The sequence below is a fragment of the Numida meleagris genome, chromosome 3 (assembly GCF_002078875.1).
Source record: "Numida meleagris isolate 19003 breed g44 Domestic line chromosome 3, NumMel1.0, whole genome shotgun sequence".
Taxonomy (NCBI): Eukaryota; Metazoa; Chordata; class Aves; order Galliformes; family Numididae; genus Numida; species Numida meleagris.
The window spans coordinates 49,743,365-49,768,266 of NC_034411.1; the positions used below are offsets into that span (position 1 = coordinate 49,743,365).

The 24,902-nt window shown below is 40.1% G+C and overlaps 1 long non-coding RNA gene across 10 annotated transcripts in view; it reads right to left on the reverse strand.

Annotated features, from left to right (window-relative positions):
• The window catches only part of LOC110396010, a 74,247-nt gene that overhangs the window by 22,771 nt on the left and 26,574 nt on the right, over positions 1-24,902 (reverse strand). For 7 of the 10 annotated variants that reach the window (XR_002436741.1, XR_002436738.1, XR_002436745.1 and 4 more), the window contains 2 exons: positions 22,387-22,457; positions 9,868-10,024 (listed from right to left, as the gene is read on the reverse strand). The exons of 1 other annotated variant lie outside the window; for it this stretch is intronic. This is a non-coding gene — a long non-coding RNA (uncharacterized LOC110396010). Of the gene's footprint in view, positions 1-9,867; positions 10,025-11,206; positions 11,321-22,386; positions 22,458-24,902 lie in introns of all 10 variants that reach the window. 2 more of the 10 variants (XR_002436737.1, XR_002436742.1) reach the window with 2 other exon arrangements.

Sequence of the window (24,902 nt, forward strand, 5' to 3'; positions counted from 1 at the left end):
TAGTTTGACATTTTGACTGTTAATAGTTATTGTGTATCTGCATCTATCTCAAACTACTAAAACACAGAGGGAATTAGACATGGACAAAAAGTTCTTAAAGCAGTTGTCTTGATAATTTCTGCTACTGAGTATAGAACCAGAACATTTAAATTACTTCATTACCTCCTGACTTACAAGGTTAACAGAGCCTGTGTCGATATATTCAGATCTAAAGATACCCTCCTTGTTCTTAGATGTCCTGCAGCTGCTTTCATTAAAAATTTCAATATTTATGCTCTGGGAGGTAAAGTGAAGTCTTGCTTAACTGCAGCAATGTAAACAGCACTATACCTTCCTTTGGCAGGAATTATTCGCACACCTGTCTTTTTTGGAAGAGTTTCAGTTTTCTATTTTTATTTCCTTGTGGACACAGTAGGTTAAAAACTTTTTTTTTTCTTTTTTGTACATGTGCCAGCTACATCTTTTCTCTAATCCCTACTTGATTCAACAGTGGGCATATCTAATCACAGGATTGTTTGAGGACCTCAGGGTACAGTGAATATTTTGCATGCTCGACCTATTTCCCCTGTGCTAGTTGCTGTTAGGCATGAGTATTACCTCAGATGTGCCAAGGTATGTGACGTGACACATATTTTCCCACAATGTCTTGCTCTTTTTCTCCACAGGACTTAATATCTCATTCAACCGTGGGAAATATTTATGTGGATATTGGCACACGGAGGACAGAAATGAATACCATAAATTGGGCAGTTCCCACTGCCTGATGCCTCCACACTTCACTACAGCACAGATATGTCTGACTCATTGGGGTATGCAAGGTCCCTAAAGGATTCACTGTTGTCAGTATTTGCTCCCCAATGTGTCTTTGTAGCACAGCACAAGTTGTGGGGTGAGGCTGGCGGTCCGTTATACCATCCCTGAATTGGACATGTTTTTATGGTAAGCCAAGAAGTCACAAATTAAATTATATTAAAAAGTGCTTACAGCTGAATTTCTCTTGTCAGTACAGTTAAGCACTACCATAAGCACAAACCACATTCCCTCCTTCTGGAGGAAGAGTTGGGGCCACCAAAGGGCTGAGAGCTCTTAGTCTTCTCAGCACATGGCGTTTCCCACCATCACAGGCGCAGCTGAAGTGCAGGGAGGGACAAGGGCGGTGTAAGTGCAGTAATGACACATCTGAGCATTTCGTAAAGGTTGTAACACATCTTTGGTAATACATTTTCAAGTTCATATAAAGACAGCAGGGCACAAACATGTTTTGCCATTAATGTTTAAACATAGAAACAAAATATTTGTAGAACAAACAGCCTTATGGCATGTGGCTAGATCCTACCTATGATACATCCACTGACAGAAAGAATAAGGCATGTCAGTAACAACTATAGTTTTGCTGGAAATGGAAATACTACCTCTGTGCCTATCAGACCAGAAGAGCCTCCGTACTGATCTGGAACTGCAGGAAGTCAACTTTATTCATATCTCACAGAGACAGCCTAACTGCTCTCCCTGCCCTGCAGATGCTTCCCTAATCTACAGTAAAGATAATCTACAATAATCTCATTAATACAAATCTAAGAACACTACACGATCAGCAACAGGGTTAATATATTGCCATGTTTCTTGTACCTCCTGAATTCCTCCCATACTTGTCAAAATCCATACATTGGCAAGTGACATAAATGGGGCTTTGGAGATCTTTCATATGACAGATATACAGGCCAGCACATACAGAAGATGCAAAATCTCATTGCAGAGGAATCTTTTCTAACCATGATAGATTAATATCTAAAATGCACTGAATTCCATCAATAAGAACGTCATAATGAAGCATAAGAAGACTAAGATCATTACAACATGGATATACTTACAACATACAAATCTGTAACTTAACAGGTATTAAGAACTGTTTCCAAGACATGATCTGCCTGTCCAGACAGTGTATTAGCAGTCTTTAAAGTCAAGTGCTGGAAAATATCTGAACTTGGTCTATGTTACTGCTTCCAGTACTACCATCACCACCAAAATATTTACTAGTACTGCACTGAAGAGCTTCCAAAAATAAACAAACAGAAAAATAAATAAATAAAAGCTGTTATTGACATCATAATCCTTAGTCTAGAAGTTTAGTTTGTTAGAAAAGTAATATTTCTCATAACAGATGTGAGGCAATGAAGAGCAGCTTTCACATGATGACTTTGACATGTCATTATTGAAAGACCACTAAACCTAACAAGTTTTTTGGCAACTTTCTCACACAGAATAAGTAATACCTAGGGACATATTGACTAATTACTAGTCTAACTGTATGTATAACAATTAATTAAAATTGCTTAATTCTGTAACAACAAGGAAAAAAAAACTATGTAACTATTATATTCCCCATATAATTTCACAGTATTTTTTCTGTACAGACAATGGAATAAAAAACAAACAAACAAACAAAAAAAAAAAACACAACAAACCAAACTGGAATGTCTTTCAGTAGAATGTCTTTCTGGCAAACAGAAAACATTCATACATAAGAATAAGAGTGTTTTTCATCAGACACATCTGGTCAGATTAACTATTCAAGTCTATTATTATGTAATGTTTTGTTTATATTTTATTGGGTTTTTTTGTTAATGATTGACAAATAAGTTTCCTGACACAAGTAGGGAAAGAAATCTTTTAAAAACTCTTACTGTCTGTCTTGTAAATTAATATTAAGTGATTATGTCCATAATTTAACTATGGGACCATAGCCACAGCCATAACAAATTTAATACACTGCAGGCTATAAAGGCCATCTGTAAAGAGTAGGAGAACAGCATCTTTCTCCAATTACCATTAGCAGTTTCATAGTGGCAATAAATTCTGCAAAAATAGATGCTGTGCTGTTCTCATTTGGAGTTTCACACTATAGTAATAAATATAGTTTCACACTATAATAATAAAAAGAATAATTTAATATATAAATAATTTATAATGCGTAAATGTATACAGACACATGAACATACGTGCTCATTCTCACACACACGCACTATTTCATTACTAGTGAGTGGGAAGAACATTTGCAAAAAGCTCCACTTGCTACTGCATGTCTCCATCCTATACCTGGAGTTTCTCTTGTCTAAGCATGGGACCTCCATATCTGAGTGGAATTGTGGAGAAGCAACTCAGTCCAAAGTGCTGAAATCAAAATGTCTTTGCTAATAAGTCTACAGATAATGTTTGGGCAATGAATACTTGTACAACCCTGCTCAGAAACAGGGATGCAAAGATGCAGGTTCACTTCGTAAGGGATTAACACTGCCAAAAAAAAAATCCTGAACTACAAAACCAACCAACCAAAACAAAACAAACTCTACAGTGTTAGAAGATTTCTTCAGCAGTAGAGGAGAAATAAGAGCTAATAATCAGGAATGCTACCTTAGGGTTCAAATTTTAATTACATTTTAGTAGGAGAAAACAAGCTGTAAAAAATACATTAACGCATCATATTCCAACACCTAAAAATTTCATTTAAAAGAAACCAGCTCCTTTAAGCCTGACTTCAGAAACTGAGGCTGAAACAAGTCTACGGTCCTGCAACATCCTCTCTTTTCCTCAAGTCCAAAGGATCCTGCAAGGTTCCAATCAGACACCGTAATCTTAACACAGAGTAGCTGCTGTCTACAAATAAATGTATACAACCACTTTCGTAGTCAACAATCATTATTTTTATACTTTTATTCCTCATTTTAAGCTTCTCCGTTGTCAGTGGTACCACCCCCCCAAAGAGTCTTAATTTCCAAAAGGGCTCAAGGATACCCTGAACATCCCCTAACACCTCAATAAAAAAGGGGTTTTCAGACATTCAATGAAAGTATGAGAAAAAAAGTCATGATACAAAGACTACCAGTGCTACACCTTGAGAAGAGTGGTGACTGTGAGTGACAAATTTTAAGTTTTTTAATAGCATGCATACAGAACTAACAGCCATATAAAGCACAAAAAAATGTCTGAGATACTCAAACGAAAGTTGTCATATACCCTGCACCCAAAACTGAAGGCAATGAAATTAAAATAAAAATAGAAAGGAGGTAAGTGAACTGCATTTATTAGCTACTGGAATATAAAAACCCTGCTTGTTTTTGCAACCTGTTGTTAGCAGTTAAAAGCCAAAAAAAATGTAAGCAATGTAAAATGCACCAAGAACAGTAAATAAAAAGTTTGAAAAAGGAAACTGTGAACACTAACAGGTTTTAATAACTAAAATCATATTTTTAATATGGGTAAAGCATTCCTTCCACACATTCATGAGACAACTACCTGAGGAATAAGTTTAGGAAGACAAAGTTTTTACAGATGTGTTTTCTTTGTCCTCCTAAACTTATTCCTTAAGCACATCTGTAATAACTTATTTCTTTAACATGAAGTAACTGCCCATTGTACATAAAATTAGCCTTGGGAATTCAAAAGCAGTATCACCAGTGCCATGCTATTTGCCTGTAGTGTTTCTCTTCCAGTGAACTGAGACATCTTGGTCTAGCTATTTATTCTGATCTTCTTCCTTCATGCCTCACGTTCAGTCATCACATCAAATAAAAAGAGCAGAAAATACAAGACTTACGGCTTCCTTTAATAAATCCAGAAATATTTCTAAATTTTGGTTCTCTAGATTTCTGTTCCTATGCTTCACCGGATTACACAGGCACTGCAAGAGGAAGATAATTAATCTTCCTTTTCTTCAGCTCAGGAATGTTTATTGTATGTCACAGCTTCTGACCTGCTTGCATTGCCATGGGTGGAAGTTCCAATCATCAAAGCAGTTTCAGCAATAACCGCACTAAGTTTCAGTCCTAATTTCTTCACAGGGAGGAGAAATCATACAGGAAATAGTATGTTTTCTTTTGGGCACTGCCTTTTTTTGTACCACAATTAGTTTTATTTGTGCAGCAATTAGGGATTGAACTCTGTTTTCCTAATCAGGGAGTGGATGTTTCTTTTCAGTTCCCGTGCTTGCAAATGATGGACAAAACTATGGCAATCAAATATCTACCACTAATGTTAATATCTTTTAGAGAAAGCATAAATACAGGAGGTTGATATTCATTTTACAAACAACCCTGAGTACTTCCATGCTCCTTGGTGAGTGTAATTCTGTGCCACTCTTACCATTGCAGTTCCCCTGGAATTGGTGCTGTGTGAATGGAAATGGCTCTCGCTCACTGGGAGTTCTCCCTGCATGGCTGTGCTGCCAGAGCGGCACAGACCTTTCACAGATCTTTCTAAAGGATTGCACAGAAACAGAGTCCATCTGGCTCAGTGGCATTTAAGTGAACATAAGTGGAAGGAGACTTCATTTCAGGAGATTTTGTTGATTGTGTGGTGCTTTTTACACTGGAGTATGCTTTTCCACATCCTCTTAAGAAAAAGAAGCATCCTCTTTTTGCTGCTGTATCTCAGTTGCATGAGAAAAATGCGGACTGTTTTGCACATATCACATATATCTCATTTTGTCTGCCATGTCTTCTTCTTGCTGAGCATGAGAAGTGAAAATACAATGAAACCATCAAGGGGAGGTAAATAAGAAAGAAGCTGTGAGTGTCCCTGAAGAAAAGAGGCCCACTCCTCCCTGGCAGTCAGTGATTCTGCTTCTTAACATTAAGGAGGAGCTTGCATATTAAAGGTGCTGGCTTGGAAAGCACCAGCAGAGGAGTGAGGAGGTTTTGGCAGACAGGTAGCATAACAGACAGCTTCCCTACCCAGCAATGGTAGAGCCAGACCTACAAGCAGGTCAAGGGAAGCTATGGGCTCTTGGATGTTCTGGGCACTTCTGCAGATGCTCCTTTGACAAATAAACATGACTTCATTTTAGAGAAGCTGTTTTCTGAGTCACTTTAATTAACTGCTGTCACAACAGAGATAAAGGGTGTGTGTGTGCCAAATCCAGTCAGTCCTGTCAGGTTAACCCTGCCAGTAAACACCTAAGTCCAACTCTTGAGGTCTAATCTGGAAGTGGGAGCATGCATGATTCCCCTGAGAGGGACAAGGTAGCAAGATTCACCAGTCTCTGAAAGGGTACATTACTGGGAAACAAAAATAGGTCATCCACCTCTGGGGATGGCCACAACTGCACACGGTAACATAAGGAGAGGCCTCTCACTGGGTCCTTTAGACAGCAGAAGAAAAAGATGTTTCCTCTTCCTAAGGAAGAGGTGGGAAGTGGAAGAGAAGTTTGTCTTCTCCTACCAGCTGGAACAGGAAAACATGAAGGTGTTTCTATTCACCTGACACACAGCTATTAAAATAGCAGTCCATTATGAAATACTATCCTAGAAAAGAAGCTTTTGTATATATCATCAACACAGGGTATATGACGAGGAGTCAGCATCCTGTGAGCCAGTGCTCTGACTACCAGCAGAATCAGGTAGCACAAGAGGAAGGCAAACCTCTAGCTGGCTCCACTGCTGCCTCATGCAAGAGTTTGTGGGTGTTGCCTCAGGAAAACAAAAAAACAAACAAACAAAAAAATCTGTCTTCCAAAGATAAAGAAGGCAACTACTCTAGAGAGCTGACCACAGTTGTATGCACTGTTACATTTTTTTCCCCCCCTCTTCATTTTGCCTTCATCAGTCCCACTACTGAGTGACACAGGCTTAATGATCTGCGCAGACTAGTGAGACCATCAGAGCCACTTGAATTACATATATTCTTTCAAAGCAGTTGTACAAGATGGGCTAAGACCTTTACCACCTCTGTGGAGATCAGTGACATGCATGAATACTTGAGATCCCTCCCAAACAGGTTGATGTCCCTGCTTAAATATTTTCACTGATGAAAGGGAGGGATGGGGTGATTTTCAGTCAGATCTGTGCCTCCTAGATTTTGTGAGGGCCTCACTGCTCAGTCCCATGGAAAAGTTAGAACTTCATCTGGGACAGAAGCAGCACAAAGCTTTTCAGAAGCTTAGACAAAACTGAATTTTGCAACTCAAAGGTGGGAGGAACCAAAGGTACTTTTACGGGAAAAAGGGGTGAGGAAAGACACAGGAAACTAAGGAAAACTAGGAAAAGGAAACCAGGAGAATAGGAGAAAACCTCAGAAAGCCAGGATTGGCTGGCTGCTCCCTCTGCCACAAAAGCTTTGGAGGGGCATTCACCTTAATATTCAGCAGTGCCAGGCTGGTGTTCAGGGCTCCATGCCAGGCACAGTTTCCCAGCAATCTGCAAGTATGACTGCTGCACCTGCTTGTACCCATGCTTGAAACCAGCCCGATCCTTTCTCTCTCCTGGAGAGAATCTGAAGGCTGCTCCCACCCGCATGCACCTGGCAGCTCCAACCATCCTCCTGGCACTGGGTGCAGGTAGTTTCCCTAGGGGAAATGGCAGAGCTACCAACCATTTTTAAGAAACCAGTTCCAATTCCAGAAGCTGAGGCTCTTAGAAGGAGCTGGTATCACAATTTATAAGAAAGTAATTGGATGGCAATTTGACTTATACTTTTGAACTTAAATCCTAGGCAGATGTCTCCCATTGGGTGCAAGAAGTTATTGTCTTTGAACTGACTTTTGCAATGGGTTAAAACTCTGTTTGCAAAATGACACTGATTATAAGCATTGATTAGTGCTGCTGATTGTCACTAAGCTGCTATATGTAACAGTATCCAAGCATCAGTCTCTAATTGTCCAACCCCATGCTTCTGCAAATTTATGTTGTTTCACTAATTGAGCTTTGTCTTTATTTGGCTCGAACTTGTTGTGACTGAAACTGTTACCCTGTGATTGTACAGAAGCCAAAAGTATGGAAATTTGATTCCAGCTGGAAACTATAATTGACATTATTATCTACAATGCAAATAATTATAACTGTGTACTTCCTCTTCAGTAGGTTTTTCTTGGCAGGACACTTCGACCCTTGTTGTTGAATTATTCATTTTCTCCCCACTTAAAATATACAGCCCATTTCTTTATTCCAGAAACATGGCAGGCTATTCCATAGCTCAGCCAAATAAGGTCCAGAATCATGTACATGTTGAACTTGCATAAAGCTCCTCTCCTCATCATTGGGACCTGCGTAATATCAAAATATACTTCTGTCAAATTTTGTAAGCAAGTAGCAAGCTAGGTATTAACAACTCAGTTAATTATGTGAAGATTACTAATTAGGTGTAATTTGCCAGCAAACCTACTGTAACCTAAATGCAAACAAACTGTAAGCAGAAAACAAACAAGTAGTAAGCCTGCTTGCTAGGAGTAAACAAACCTGAAGTGAACAAGCTACAAATTAGGAAAAAAAAAAAAAAGAGAAGCCCACACTGGTTATGGGCTGAGTGCAGGCAGTGAGACAACGTGCTTGCCTGTGTACTCAGAGTATTTACCTCAGCAGTTCTCTACCAACAACAACTGAGTTAAGAAACTGGGTTGCAGGCTGCAGAGAGACAAAACTGTAACTTTCACATGGAGGCAGGCTTGCAGTCTTTGAGGGAAACAAATGGCAATGGACAGTACTGCTTAGAGAAGAATGATTTGCAACAGTGCTCTCCTGAAAACCAGCAAAATTTGCTGCAAATTAGGCAGACTTCCTATTAACTGACAGTATCCTCTTAGCTAATGACATTGGCTAGTAGCTGGCATCTCCACAAGAGATAATGGTAACCTGTTCAGAGGACAAGGTAACTTCAGTGCAGCACATGTCTGTAAAATTGACTTTTCTGTTCCAAGGGCTGAGGTTTTTTTCTGTAAAGATTTGCCTGAAATATTATTTCCAGTAAAGTTTAGATAAACTTCTAAAATTTCCTTAGATTGCCTATGGACAAATTAGGGAAAGAAGAGTGCCTATCCCACTACATAAAGGATTTTTTGCTAGCTCTTCTTATTTAAGTTGCTGAATATATAGCTAAACTACATTTATATTGTAAGTGTACTATAGCATACATTACATTCATATACTACCAGCTAAAATATTCTAGAGTCCAGTCCAACTTCTCTTGCCTGTCAGGCACTATTTCCATCTTCTTGTGTCCTATGGAGTGCCCAAGACATCAAATATCATCCCCACAGCTCCTTCTTCAGAACCTCCCAACATTTCCCAGCCCAAATATCCAGCCTCAACCACCTTTATCTTTATGTTCCTCCCATACACAACTCATCATCCCTGAAACTTCATCTTCCAAACCTAAGCTCACTATGGATCCCATGCATCCTGATTCACACTCCCAATCCTCTTTGCTGCCCTTTCACTTTTCAGTTCCCCAACTTCTTTAGTCCTGCTTTTTTCTGACCTGCTGTCCTTGCCTCTGCCTCAAAGCACCTTCCAAACTCAACTCCTTGCCCAAGCCACAAAACCCAGAGCATCTCTATTTCTTCAGTCCCTACATCCATCTGTTTTGTTCTAAACCTCCCAGCTGAAGCATCTACACCTCTTGCATTTTGCTGAGGTGTTCATCTTCAATCTGTTTTTATCACCCCAGTCATCAGCACCTCTCATCTGATAACAGCTAGGTACTCTAAAACCTGCTTCCCTGGATCCCTGGCAAGAAAGAAACAAATAGCAGACAGATACTGAAATACTAACTACTTATCCAAATGGAACATGAAGGGTAGAAAAGGAGGATCTATTTGAGGAAAAAAATGACAGTAATATAGTAGCCACAGGAAAGTGGGTGTAGCAGCTCGTTTTATCACAGGTAGACTTCACTCTGAAATAAAGTAGAGCCACATGAGGTATACGCTTCAGGGAAATAAAACAGTTGAGGAAAATGGCTTCTGGTTATATACTAGCTATGCACTAGCTTCTAGTATGTTAGATAGTCAGAAACTGCATTCAGGTTTGTCAGGGTGACACCAGCTCTGAAAGGAACACTGTCCCCCCCAAGGGTTTGCTTCTGCATTTCTTTTCTTACCATAGTATAACACATCCCTGTCCTTGATGGCTTTCTCCAATAATGGTCATCAGGAGATAAATGCAAGGCAGGAAAAGGATTCAGGATTTTTCCCCTTCTGGTGTTCCAGTCACAAGGACAGCACCTTCTTTGAACCCTTTTGCTTTCATGGGAGAGCCTAAAAAAGTAATGCTCAAGTTACCATCTTGTGACAGATTCTGTCTTACACTTAAGTTTCCTTCTTCTCCAGAAAGGTCTTTCTCAGTTTATTTTTTTCATGAATTGTCCTGCCTTGCCCTGCTGAGAGCAGGACATCTGTGGGCAGTGAGTGGAAGACCCTGAGAACAGCACACCCAGAGTTTCCTCTTGAGAGCTTTGTTAAGACAAAGATATTGCAACCATTACTGAGCTGGTACTAAACATCACCTACACATAATGCAAATTTATTGTTGAGCTAGAGCTTTTATGCTGATAACTACAAAGAAAGGAAGGCAATTAGCTTTGCAGAATGCTTTTAGTGCTACATGCTAAGCCAAACATATGCACACCCAGTTAGGTTTTGCATTTAATTGGATCATTAAGCCCAGCTATTAGAGCATCTAGTACCACTGGTTATGCAACAGATAGGAATTGTTATTGTTGTTAGAATCTCTCTCCAGCAAAGACACTGGCTGGATTTCCTCCTCCACAGTAGGGTGAGTGCCAGTCATGCTGACAGCAGTGGCAGAAGCCATTTGGCAGTTTGCAGGCAAGACTAAGGTTCAGCAGGCCTTTGTGGGAAATACTGAGAAAGTGAACAAACGCTCATCCTCAATGTGCGCATCTAAATTCTGTCACATGAAATCCTGTAGCTCTCTTAACATCCACAGTCATTGAAATCAATCTTCTGAAATCTGAGGAATGCCAGTACACTAGCAGGATGTTCCAAAGATGATTTTTAAACCTTACTGGAGACTGTTGGGCAGGAAGAAACAGTCCAGAGACAGCTCAGGTTACAGAAAACCAGTACATACATCTGATTGGAATGTTATGCTCCACCCTAGTCTTATTTTATCTCTCTCTTGATCTTATGAATTGAGAACAAGGAAAACGCATTGGAAGTTTGAGATACCACTACATTAGCAGACACAGACTCAACAGTGCTCTTGAATGCAAGTGCCATGCTACCCTCATAATAACATCTCAATCTGTGCTTAAGAACCATTGAGCTGTGAAGATCTCATACCCTTCACACCCACAGCAACCTGCATTAACAACGTAAGAACATATTTAATCCATTTATTCGCAGGCACTAAGTAAAAACGTCCAAGGGAAGCACTTCAAGAAAACTGAAAAATGTTTTGGGGGAAGGACACCTTACCCGCAGGAATGAGAGTCAAGAACAAGTAGTACTTCCTCTTACAAAGGTTTACCAGAAAGGCAGAAGCAGAGGGCATTCTTCCTCTAGTCATCATTTCATCTCAAGCCTCTCTACCTTGATTGCAGAAGGGCAATGAGGAAAAAAAAAAAATAAGGCAGTCTTATGCCAGCAGTAAATGATTTGCTCATTAATGTTATAGTAGAAATATCTGAGATTGTTTACGGGCTCTAGCACTACATGTGAAAGTTTTAAAAGAATAGGCTCCATTTTCTGAAGGAAGCATGATTTTGTGACATTTGGACAGCGTTTTCAGGATTAGATGCCTCATGGTTAGTATTTAATAGCAGGAGCCTTGTTTACAAAGTTGCTTGTATCACAGATCTCACTTGCGTCTCTAGTTTGTTGTGTCTCTTGGCCATCCCTGGAAATCAGGTTTTTTTTTTATATTTATGTATCAACATTGAATGTGAGTCCCAAACCAAAAAGCAGATGAGTCTGATGGGTTGCAATCCTGAACTCAATCCTGAAAAATCTAAAGACAGTAACCAGGTGTACTGGCCTCCCTGGCCCTGCCATTTTGCTCCCTAGGCTTAAAGAAAATGGACTTGCAGTTATGGAGTTAATGAAATGTAAAGCAGTTGCCATAAAGCTATTAAGGACTCCAGCCATCCAAAAACATGCTACATGACTGCTTTAAGACTGCTCTTTCAAGAGCTGCCCTGCAAAAGCAAACAGTAACACAGTGAAATTAGCAATGGAAAATATTAGCAGGTCTGTTCAGATTCAACAGTAGCTGACTCCCAGAGCTCCTGAAATCAAAAAGCATTTAAATGAACAGAAGCATATGGTCCATAGCTATAGAGGTTCTCTTTGAATTTGTGTGCAGTGACTGATCTCCCATGTCCATGCCATCATCTCCACTGTAGACTCTGTTTATACAACTACTCATAATGTCTTCAAAGGTTTTCATTTATGACTGAATGTATCTTGAGTGTTTATAGTACATATTTATGATAATACACATCTATTTCTGCATTTTTTTCAGCCCCTTGATCTATTGCATTTTGTTCATTGTACTACCAATGACCAGCATGACTTCAAGTTGTTTTCCTTCTCTCTTTCAACAGGTTTTCACAGGCGTGGTTCAGGGGTCAGCCAGCTGTCTCCCAGGGAACATAACCAGGCCATGCAGATGAGTGGGTGCAGGGGAATCACTTGGCATGAACTCTTAAATCAGCAGCAGCCGATTGTTTCATACTGTAGTAATAGATGTCTCTCAAAACAATAGCAGCAATGCCTGAAGGCTGTGCTATCTACTAGTGCCCTCTTTCAGCTCTATTCTCATACAGGAAAGCCAGAAATACCTGTTGCAGAATACACCTTGCACTTTGTGCCACAGATGTATTTAAGTTGTTAATAACCAAAATGACAAAGACTTAGAAGATATACATAAAGTATATTCCTCAATGAAATAAATACTTCCATGACTGAGCAGTTTACAGTCATACGAAAGTCTTCGTGGGACAACTATCCCTTAAAAACTTTTTCTCCCCTTGGGATTCCAATCTTTTTCTACACTGAATACCCATGAGATGATATTAAGACCTTTGTAACTAGTTAGAACTTGTGTGGAACATTGTATATAAGGTACTTTTTTTTTTGTAAAGAAGCAAATCCAGTTGAGAAAACTTCAATGCTGCTACACTGGAGTAAGAGACTAGCTTGAAATTAATAAATGCTTTGAAAAGATAAAATGATGTAGGCACAAAGCTTTTCATAAACATCTTTTAATCCTCACATGTATGTTCCTTTGCCAGTTTCCCCTCCCTGCTTTATAAACCAAGCTGTCCAAGGCCACACAACAAGTCAACAGCTGAGCCAAGATAGACTTGTAATGCTTGAATTCCATTTCTCAAGCCCCAATGTTTCTGTCCTTTCTTACACTTCGCCTCCCTTTTCATGCAGTGAGTACTAATCAAAATCTCTCCTCTTACTGAGAAATATGGAAGGTTATTTTGACACCTGTGCTTTGTGAGTCCAGCTCATGGCTGCAGCAGAGCTTTACAGTTCTGTGATCTCTGTAGCTCAAGGTAACTGATTCCAACAGATGCTAGATGTTAGTTTCTACTGCTGTATCCTGTACTGGCATCTGAAGCCAAACAAATTCTACCCATTAGCTATAACTTTATTCTGTCTGTAGACTTCCTGGAAGGCAAGAAAATATAGGAAGAATAGACTCCCAAGAACATAGGCAAGCAAAAAAGCTAATAAAATTGCCAGAGAGAAAAACTACAGCGTTTCTCAGGTTGTAGAGATGCCTAGGTTTGCAGTTGTGCCATTATCTTTATAGATAAAATGACTTGATTGTATTCCTTCATCACAGCAACAGCTTCCTCTCTTCCCGGCTCAGCAATGACATCTTGTTTCCTCCCTGTCTGCAAAACATATCCTTGCCTTGCATTCTGCTTGTGAAGAATGTTGCTTTGCTGATTGGTTGCCAGCCAAGACTGCTCTGAACACAAGTGAAGGGGATTCAAGCTCTTGGATAAACAATCTTAAGTTCCTGCATACCTGAATCTGAGCCAGATTACTGCAGTAGCATTGTTCATTAGTGCTATCTCTAGAACCCAAACCACATTTGAACTAAGCTCTCTTTAAAAAATGTTAGCGTTGAGATACACCATTAGTCCACATAGTGGAGAACAGTCTCCAGCCTCAAGTCTTTGGTAACATAAAAAGGCTGCACACTTGTTGCCTGTATTTGCAATACAGAATTTTTGTTTAATATATTTTGCACCAATACATGGGATAAGGCATCTGTTGATAAACATAGCATTACCACACTTCCATTCAATGAAGTACCCAGCTGTTTTACTAAATCATCTGTAAAGTTCCAGTTTAGCCTACATATCAAAGGCTAATTCTAATCACAGGAAAAAAAAAAAGGATTACTCTTGCTACAACTGGAGGGGAGCACAAACTCTGAGGTCCCCTGAATATTTTCCGCATTTCCTTCCTCTGTCATTCCCGTTACCTGTTTTCCCTCAAAGTTTCTACCTGTAGTGCACTTACTGCACACTTCAGTCAGCCTGGAGGAAATCTTTTTGCACTCATCCTATGGCCCCAAGCTCAAAAATTCTTGAACATGTGTCTATCCCACAGGCATCAGTAGAATTCCTCTCCCAGAGGAAGTCTTTTTTGGAGTGCAGAGAACTTTCCCTTGCCCATCACTCTTGGTACACTTGTTGTTTGTTGCATGAACCAACATAAGCAAACCACATGGACTGCAGACACATGGTATAGCAAATGCAGGAGTCTGAAAGCAGGTGTTCAGCCAGAAATGGGCTTGTCCAAAGCTTTCTGAAAGACTTAGAAATAAGAAGTAACGCAAAGCAAGGCCCAATTGTGCTGATATGGACTTCCTGGAAGGCTTTTGCATAGAAAAAGTAGAGATAGGGATTCAAGGTTATGTTTCTAAACAGCTACTCAGAGCTGGGAGCTTCAAAGGCCATCAAGGCTAACTGTCAAGTAAAGTGAAGGCTCACTGCTATCAGAGGCTTAGGACACAAACACACCACCCAGACAAACATAATACTGATATCACAAGAAAAACCAGGGCACTTCCGTTAGCGCTGTAGCTTTATCAGCTCTTGGATCTTAAGTAAAATTGACTTTTCAGGCAGCATGATTTTTTTTTAAGTGTATTTATTCTCAAGAGACATTGTTTGTAACGTTTAAGAGATAAAGAGATTTTCATTTGAAATAAATTAAGAGAGGGCAGCCACTGCCAGTATTAATGCTGAAGTAATATTGGGGATCAGATACCCATTTGATGAAAAATGGAAACTTCAGTTAGAGGTATCTTCTCTTTTGCTGTTGAATGACCCACAGAAACAAGGGAAATGAATTGCTAACTAAAACTAATTATACGTGGAGGACTGGCATATACCAAATGCAAACTGAAGTATTAATAGGTGTATGAATCCTAAGTCAGCTATGAGAAGTGTTTAGCTATGAATTATTCAGGAAAGTTTTCTTTCTGTTCACAGTGTCCTAACAGTCCTAACTGATACCACTCATGTTCAGAAGAAGGAATTGATCTTTCCTGAAAAATTTATTGCCATCAAAATACTTAAGAATCCTCTTCAAAATTGTAATTCTGAAGGTAAAAGAAAATGCATAAAATCTCAGTCCTGGCAGGGATTCAAAAGAGTCATCAGCAAATCTTTACCATTCCTGGTGAAGAAGAAAAATCTGGAAGTGAGCTTTAACCAAATTCTTCCTTGCTGCCTTCTGTCCTAAGATCTCTGGCAACACTGAGAGGACAAGCAATGGAAAAGCTTTCTCACCAGCTAATTCTTCCCATCATTTTTCTTCAGCAGTACTCCCATGTGTACCCACAATGCCACTTCCTCTGATTTCACGCAGAAATCCTAATATTTCAGAGTTACATGGTACGAAACAAGACAACAAATTATGATTCTGAGAAGTAAGCTGCAACTACTCCTACTTGTGTCTTCAAATGTTTCTCTGTCATTTTTCAAAATATGTGACTAAGCAGACCCCACATACTGAATTCCTGGAGGCAACATGAGGAGTCTGGTCTGGTCTCAAACAAAAGAGAGGGTCTGTTTTAAACAGCAATTCTATGTTTTAGCTATTCTTCGCTTCTTTTGTTTGTTTTCCTTTATATCAAGCTACTTTCAAAAGTGTTCTAGCACCTGTGGCAATTTTAAATAAAGTCCTTCAAATGAGCAAGCTGTCTTATGCCTTATAAGCAAACAACTTAAGTATTTAATTCATGGTTCCATAGTGAAGCAAATAACCTTGTTTTCTGAAGAGATCATAGGAGCTTAACCTACGTAGGACTAAAGAAATACAAAAGAATTCCGTGTTAAGAAACTAGGCTCTTAAGTTTGGGCTTGGTTTGGTTGCTTTTTTTCCCTTTTTCCTTAAATTAAAAGAAATCTGGAAGTTTTGCTAAGAGATATTGCATATTGGCTAATGGCAAGCAGTTCAGAATCATTTCTTTTTCTACTATACTATGACACATTTTAGTAGCCTTGTGGGTTTCTCAGTTTAAAGCTATCTATGATTAGATCTAAGATATTAAATACTTGCAAAGAGATTTGTGGATTAGTGTTAAGAATACCACAAGTATTCTTAAAGTATCTTAAAAGTATCAGCAGTGGATGCTAATAGTGAATTTAGAACAGACTGGTGCCCCAGTGTGTTGCCTCATACAGCGTTCTCTCCCTCCCTCTGACCTAAGCCAACAAGGGCAGCTGCTAATCCTTCCATTTTTAGCACAATGCAAACCTTTCTCTGTTCACTAATCCATCACCACATCAGCAGCATCAGCTGATGGGTGGCCCCTTTCTCCTGCAAATGCAAACCCCAGAAGCTCTGCCAGTTTGCTTGGTCCTGTGTGCACCTCCCACCCAAAAATCCACAGTGCAGTGAAAGGTGAACCAAATCCCGCCCCTCGAATGGTGCCTCATGAAAGCTCAGGCAGCCTGAGTTTGAGTTTGTTTTCTTTAAAAGGCAGTTAAGTCTAATAGATGTCAGATTTACAGGACAACAGGAGAAAAAAACACCCTACAGACACTGTCATTAATCTCACTGTAGTAGTAGAAAGGCCATTTTTGTTCCTAGGGAGGGTCTTTGCTTTATGATCCAGCAAAGGCTGGATGCTTCCAGGCTGTCTGAACTTGTGCCAAATTCAATAGAGGCCCACAGCAGTGGAAAGCAAAGTCACTTAATTCTACAATTAACTAAACACCTACCATAAAAAGAACATACATATAGCTTAGGCTAAGTCCACAATTTTTGCACTTATCCTGAATATTTATTTGAGCCCAGCCAAATTTGTTATAATCAGTGGCAATATGCAAGGCAGGAAAAACTGTGCAGCCCAGCAAATAGCTTTTTTTGGTTGTCATTCATCTTAAGGCTCTTCTTTATCATTCTGGTGATATAAAGAGTGCTAAATACTGAGATAAGTTATGCAAGGAAGAAGACATTAGTCAAATTGTGGAAGGTACACTTACACGCAATAGTATAATATAAAAAGTACAGATTTTTTTTTAAAAAAGAAAAACTCCTTGCACCTAGGCCAACGAGATTTATATATAAAAACTTCATATCCATTTGTTCTCTCCTGAGAAGCTGTGGGACACATTGAATTAGCTGTTATATAGTCCATAGCATAAAGCACAGCACATAATTCACTCACATTACAGATTAAGAACATTTGAGTCTTGAAATGCTGTGTTATCAACAATAGGTAATAGGCATTTAACCTTTACAAAGAATGAAGTCTATATTTAGAACTAAATCTACTGTTGTTCAGAAATAATGGCCTGTTTCCTACATCCAGTGTATGGATTGCTCCTACCTCATCTGCCACTGCTTGAACAGAGGAGAAATGGATCAGCTCTCCAGACAGCAGATACCTTCTCTTATGCTTCCAGAGAGCTTTTCAAAAAGCAGCAGGACTAATGCTGCTGTGCTGCACATGTGCAAAAGCACAGGTTGCAGGCACAACTCTGCACATGTGCAAGGTAGCACAAACCAATCAGAAGCTGCTTCTACATCATTCTAGCCCCCTAGAAGGCATGGTCTCAGAACTGGGACTTGGCCTTTGCCACTTGCTAATGGGCATGCACCAGCTGGAGAGAATCACTCAGCTTCAAGGACATCACACTGCCTGCTCCTGAAAGCAGCCTTGCACCACGCTATGAACCAGTGGAACTTCAATATTCAAAAATATACATTAAAAAGTGTGTTAACGTGCCTGAGACAATCTCAGGAGGAAAGTGAATAATGGAATTGGTCCTGTAACAAGTCAGGCCTTCAACAAGCCTCCCCCATCTGTGAAGTAGTCACATTTGTTAACTCAATTCAGCTTTGTCCACTAAACAAAAGGAAAGAGGAGTACAGAGTATGCAGCAAAAAATCCTGGCTCTTGCTTTGGAACAAACAGGAAACAAAGTTATATTATCTTCGGAACTTCCTATATTATGATTTTTGCAAGGCAGTCAGATTGAATTGTCAGTAGCATAACCACTACCCACTACCATAGAGCAAAAATACTCTAATCATAACCACACCGAGATGAATGCTTGCTCTGCCAGTGGCCAAACAATACAAAACAAGTCACTAAGAAAGCTCTGCAGAAGGCCATAATAATCTGGAGAGTAATATAGTACAGCAGGTGTTTGCAAATGTGGAGTTACGAGGGTTTGCACAGCAAATCTTGCCCTGCTGCCCTCAGGCTGTATTTTCACTGTACACTGTGAGACCTTCCCACCCCTTCATTCCAAGCCGCATGTGACAAAGTGCAGCACTGCCCACAGCCCGCCCAGCAAGGAGGGAACGCACTGCCAGGCCTGGCCCCAGCCTTGCAAGGAGGGGTGTCCAGTACACAAGACCCCACAGGCCAAGCTGTTGAATAAAATAGGAATGTTTGCAAACAGCATCTCCAGGTACCACCCCACCCCCCTCACAGAGCAGGAGAAAAATCTTCTGGAGAACACCCATCCCATGCACTGGGAACTGGAGGGGTCAGAGGGACCATCACTGTGCTTGCTGTGCAGGGAAACTGAAGGCAGCCCTGTACAGAGATACACATTAAATACAAAATGGCTTTCTCCACTCTCCTTTAAAAATAAAGGTTTCATTGCTCTTCCTTAAAAGGAAGGAAAAAAAGTTTTGCATTGATTATAGGGCATATCCACTAGGAACACCTGTCTGGGGGCATGAGAAGCATAGCAGCACCTCACTGACATCCCTGCAGTTGGGAAGGCCACTGTGCTGCTGAGGGCGTGCAGCAATGAAGCCATTTCCTCTGAAAACAAAGAGAAGGAAAGGCCACTGCTCCTCACCAACAATGAGATGAAATTCCCATTGACTTCTGACCTACAATTGGTCAGCATTTTTTGAAGCAACCAGAAATATAACATGAGTTTCATTTAAGTAAGAAACAAAAGCAAGATTCTGGATGAAATTAAATACAGTGACACAAAAAGCACCGAGGTTGGGCTGTGATGCAAAATTATAAAAAATAGGATTCCTAACAATACACTATTTCTTGTTTCCTTTCTGGAAACATCTTTCTTTTTTAAAATCAGTATGTGTAGGAACATATTGTCTCAGTAAAGTAACAGTTGTTACTTTCCTCTTTCCCCCACTCCCTTCCCACCCTAGTATATGCTTATAAACCAGAAGTGATTACAATAAATTCAGTGTCCAGACACTCAAGAAGACGTTGCAGTGAACACAGACCACCCACTGACTTCATCTGCTTTGCTTTTCTAGTCCCAAATTTTTGCAGATTTTCTGCTGCCCTTGATAATTAAGAACATAAGCTTTGTTAGTTTTTAAATACAAAAAGCAACATGCAGGGGCAGGTCAAGTAGAATCTGTTAGATGCCAGAAAATCCAGTACAATCCATTACACATATTTTGCCCTCAACTAGTGTGCCATCAGTCTGAGCACCCTCCTTCCTTTTCAGCTCACACTGTAGCTCAAAGATCCTTACTGGTTTATCTCAGTTTGCCCCCAAAACCTGTGGGTCATCCTAGTTTGCCTTTTTATACAGGCTACCTAGGTTAAAAGTAAGCTAGGAAGGTAAAATAGAAGGAAATTAAGCCCAGAAACACAAAAGTTAAGCCATGGTTCAACACAAAGGCTTTATAGAGCTCTCCCCCCACGGTCCATGAATTCCCTAGAATTTCCTGATTTGAAACAACAGCTTGCATAGCATATTTTGGCCTGGGTGTTATCACACAGAGCTATGTTCTTGGAGAGGCAATCTAAAGCATACTGGTGACAGGAACAACAAAATAGACATGGTTTACACTACAAGTCACTGCTAAAAATTATCTGGCGTCCAAATCTCTGCAGAGCTAACACACTTCCGAAGGTTGCCTGCTTCCTGCTGAGGAGCCTTCTGCCACGTACCTCCAGCCCAGCTACTTCTCCCAGATAGTTTTTGTTAATTATTAACCCAGTTCACGGAAACACAAAATCCTTTTATTTTAATTGAAAACAGGGTATGTTGCTGACAAATGCTGAAGTTTTATTTGCCATAAACAGTAGTCTTGTGCTACATTTACATAGTCTTTGCCAGCAGTACCTCAGAAAAACAATACACCAATAGGATCACTTTATCCTTCACTAAAATTGATTAATTTCAAGTTCTTAAATGTTATACAGCAGTCTGTAAATGTCTATAAAGACAAGCACAACTCCAGTGAAGTACAGAAACCAGAAGAAAAAAATAGTTAAGAACATTAATCATAAATACAAACTGAAGTATTGCCAGGACCACAGAACAGGTTTCTTATGAAGAGGGCAAAGCAAGTTTCAGAGATTGCAAACAATTGGGATTTTTGATTTTATGCTTCGGAGACTCCATTAGCACATCTTACTTTACCAGCAGAGAAAATTGTACCTCAAGGTAAAGCCCAGTCACACAGCTGGAAACCAACAGCTTGAGTGCTAGGAACCCAGCCTGTAAGTGCATTTTTTTTTTTAGCCTTATTTGAACTGTGAGGAAGTATTTACATGAGTCTGTCTGTAAAAGATACAATGAATTCCAGTTTTAAACCAGTTGCTTGATTTTCCTGCCTTATTACTGTATTGCCTAACACAATTCTGAGGCTTCTGTTGGAAAATAGTTGATGTCTCAGGGTGAAATGAGACAAACATTGGAGAAGGACCAACACAAAATATATCCTCAGTACAAAATTTCAGAAGCTTTTGTATTAAATATTAAATTAGTGGGACTACTAGTTACTATGATTTAGTTTAAAATTCAGAATAGATTAGCAGCTTTCTCTTCTGTAATAAGATTAATTATGGTTATTATTACAAGGAACAGTTTCTTATGCTATCTGTGGTCAAGATGAACATGGTGCAGAGTTCAGCGTAAGACTAGCAGCCAATACATGCTCTCAGAATGCATGTGCATGCACTGAAGTTCTTGCCAGTCAAATGGGATTTGCCTTGAAGCAATGGGTATGAGCTGTCTTGAGTATCTAGTACAGTAAGCATTAGGAAAATAGCTAAAAGTGAAAAGAACACATCAGCCCTTGAGGATAGACACTAAACTGTAATTAAAGGTAAAAGCTCCCTTAACCCCACCAATCTCTTGAGAACACTCACCTTCGTTTCTTCTTTTCCTCTCATATAACATACAATTCAACACAGGGGTGGATATCACTTGGCCCACTTCAACAACCAGTGACCAAACTGCTGTATTTAAGATTTTATGACACTTTCAACCCATGCACATAGAAGGAAAACTTGTCTTCTCTGCCTGAAGGGTCATTGTCAGACCTTACCTCCAGGGGCAGTGAGGGCATGGATTCCAGAACCCTAACCTGCCACAAAACCTAGTTAACCAGAAAGTTCAAGTTGTCTTTTTTAAAGATCCCTGCCGAAACACACTCCTCTCCTCCTCTACAATCCCAAATAATCCTTCACCCTTGGTATTTCCCCTTCAGTTCCCCACGGGGCCATGCACATAATTGCACTGCACAGCCACACCAAATGGACTGAGGAAGAATTAAATGCATTAGAACATTAGCCTGTCATTCCTAGGAATTTTGAGAGATGCTAGCCCTGCTTCACCACTTCTTCTCTCCCTTATCTAAAAACTGAACCAAAAAGGAAGAAACATTTCCAGGGTCCAGCACAAGCTTCTGCCACTTGGACCTGACACATCTTTCCCCTTGTCAGCACCTAACCATACTCATTATTCATGTTCATGTCAGGGACAGATAGCAGTGCCTGGAGCACTATTCTCCCGTGGGTGCTACAGACCAGAGTTGCTAAGGGAATTTAAGAGCTGTCCAGAGGACAGATGAAAACAGGATGTCATTTATCCTCAGTGGCAAGGCTGGAGGTCTTGCCTAAGTAGTTAGAGGCCACAGTTAGTTACCAGATTATGGCTTTTCAGTGATTCATGTGACAGTAGTTGTAGTCTCAGCTCAGTTGATAGTGGAAAAGTGTTGTCCCAGCAACAAGGCATTAATTAGTACTGCCACTGGATGGCTCCATGAAGGTCATAGCCAGGTCTGGATCACACAGTGAATTACACCATTCCACTAATGATGGGAATAGATGACAGATGGCTCCCATTGAAAGGTTAAGTCAAAAATGACCATCTTACCTGATGCAAATATAGCAAGAATTAGAAGGGCTCTGCCTCCTCCTTTAGCTTCAGTCAGTGCACTGTAGTCCCTGAAGAGAGAAGCAGAGGCAGTCTTGGAAGACGGAACAATGCTCCTTGGGCCCCTTTCCTGATCACAACTTTCTGATGTCTTGTATCCCAAACAGACTTTTTTTAAAATTTTGGTGTATGGTAGTAAGCAGAGAAGCAGCAGAGGGAGGGAGCAGCAGTAACTGTACAGCCAGAGCATGAGATTTCATGCTCCTCTACAAACACAGTACACAGGTGTACTAAGCCACCTTGTTCTCTTACCACAGAACACCTGAGTCCAGGCAACCTCAGGGCTGCATCTGGTTTTCACCATGTTAAAAGTGATCCATGGAAAGTATCTCTTTTGACAACATACATTAATATAATTTTAAAAATAAAGTGTTTCTTTTGTTGAATGTATATAAATATAGGAAAAAACAGAACACCACTGTTTCTATTCTACATTAAGAATTGCAATCTCATTTAGTTATTCAAAAAATGGGGGCATATTCAATTTCAAAAAAAAAAAAAAGATTCCTCACCCTCCCTCAGACATTTCAAAACTTTAAAGCACACAAGTGCCCAAGAGGACCCACAGCAGCAATGCAGATGTTCTTGTTTAATGGCCTGAGGAGAAGACAGAAAAGAAACTCTTCAGGAGTTCACGGTGTTCAGGCAGAGAGCAAATCTGGAGAAACTAGACAGGTAACCAGAGCAGATGAAGTTCAAGTCTAGATTATGCAGTGGGGAGTGGTAGCTGTGACAATATTATGGGATGTGGCTGCACCCTTGATGCTGGGCAGGCAGGATGCTAACAGTCCCTGCCATAGGAGGCAGCTGTACACTGTGCCCCTTGTTCAGAGGCCATATTCACTTCAGTTCAGTAGAAGCCTTGACTTTCTTCAGACTATTTAAGTTCTTAAGAATTTACTTGGCAGAGAGTGAGAAGAGTCTGCACTGCTTCTCAGTGGGGTAACTTTAAGCCAGCCAGTGAAATCTGTTATGTATTCCTAGTCCTCAAGACTTCTGTTGACATCACAAACTGGGAGATTAGATCAGGGAAAGTTGAAATTTGGCTTACATGAAGTGCATTTTTCCCCCCCTCCTGTATGCTATTATTCCTTTTAATGCTAAAAAAAGATTAAGGAGATAGAGAGATGAGTCTAACTAATGACAACAGTGTGTAATGGTCTGAATTTGAAGTCTGTCACAAAACAAATACAGAATTAACAAGGAATCCAGACGTTTAAGATGGACCAAGATGAGTGCAAGACTTGTGTAAAAGAAGTACAGGGGCCAAATAAAATGAATGTTATCTGGCAAGAGGTAAGAGTTAAGCTAAGCCATTCCTTTTAAATAGCTCTAGAGAACAGCAAAGAAACACAAAATAGAGGAGAATGGCCCGGTTTGTTTGCAGAAGTTATCATACAGACATGACATTGGCATGACATAGCGGTCCAAACCTACTCTTACTGACATCAGCTGTGTGCTCTACCACCGACTGCAGTGGAAGGAGGATGCCATCCTGACAACTGCACAAAAAAAACAAGACAAACCTCACAGTAATAAGTATCAGGTAGTAAAGACACTGAAACAAATGGTTTTAAATGTTAATTGCCAGTTTTGGATATGGTTTTTTCTAAGTGTGCTTTGTCACTTCAATTTCCAGTGAAGTTATAGGAGACTTTTAAACAGGTTGTGGAAAGTTGGTACTTTGACACTTCCTGGTCTTAAAGAGGTCAGATAAGACACTTAGTCTTCAAACCCGGGGGGGGAAAACAACTTAAACAGCAGCAACATCTTCCTATGTTTTCACATTGTTGACCACCAACCTTGAACACGCAGAAGTTATGTTTCCCAGAAGCACTGAGAAAAACATGGTACCATAGGCAGAACACACCTCCTGCACACTGGCCAAGCACAGTCTGCTCATTCACAGAAACAGATGTCCTCACTGCATGCCAGCCCTGAGGAAACTGAGCACAGAGCCTGGAAGTCAGTGACTGCCAGGGAAAAATCAGAGCTCAGTTATACAGACCTGACTCCCATTTATTAATGTACTACTTGGAGGCTACTGAATACCTTTCTAGGAAAAGCTCATCAAGTATTTTAGAAAGAGTATGAATTATTTTCATGACTAATACAGAATAAAACCTATTTACACTACCAGTGGGGGACAGGGCAGGTCTGTGCCATTAAATGTTTAGATGCTGCTAGATATCCCACTGCAGTCACATTTGTCACTAATGCAGTCAAGTGAATCACTGCAGGAAGAGGCAGTTCTCGGTCAGCACCATATGGAAACATTAATCAAGGGTAGAACAGTCATATCCAGTCACATACAGCTGAGGGCTTTTTTGACCACTCAGGTAAAACTAAGCAGAAATTTATTGCAGCTGTTTGTACTGCTGGAAAGGCAGAGAAACAAAAATAACTTCCTTAAGCCAGTAACACCAAGAAGCTCCTCCTGGTACAGATGTGATCAA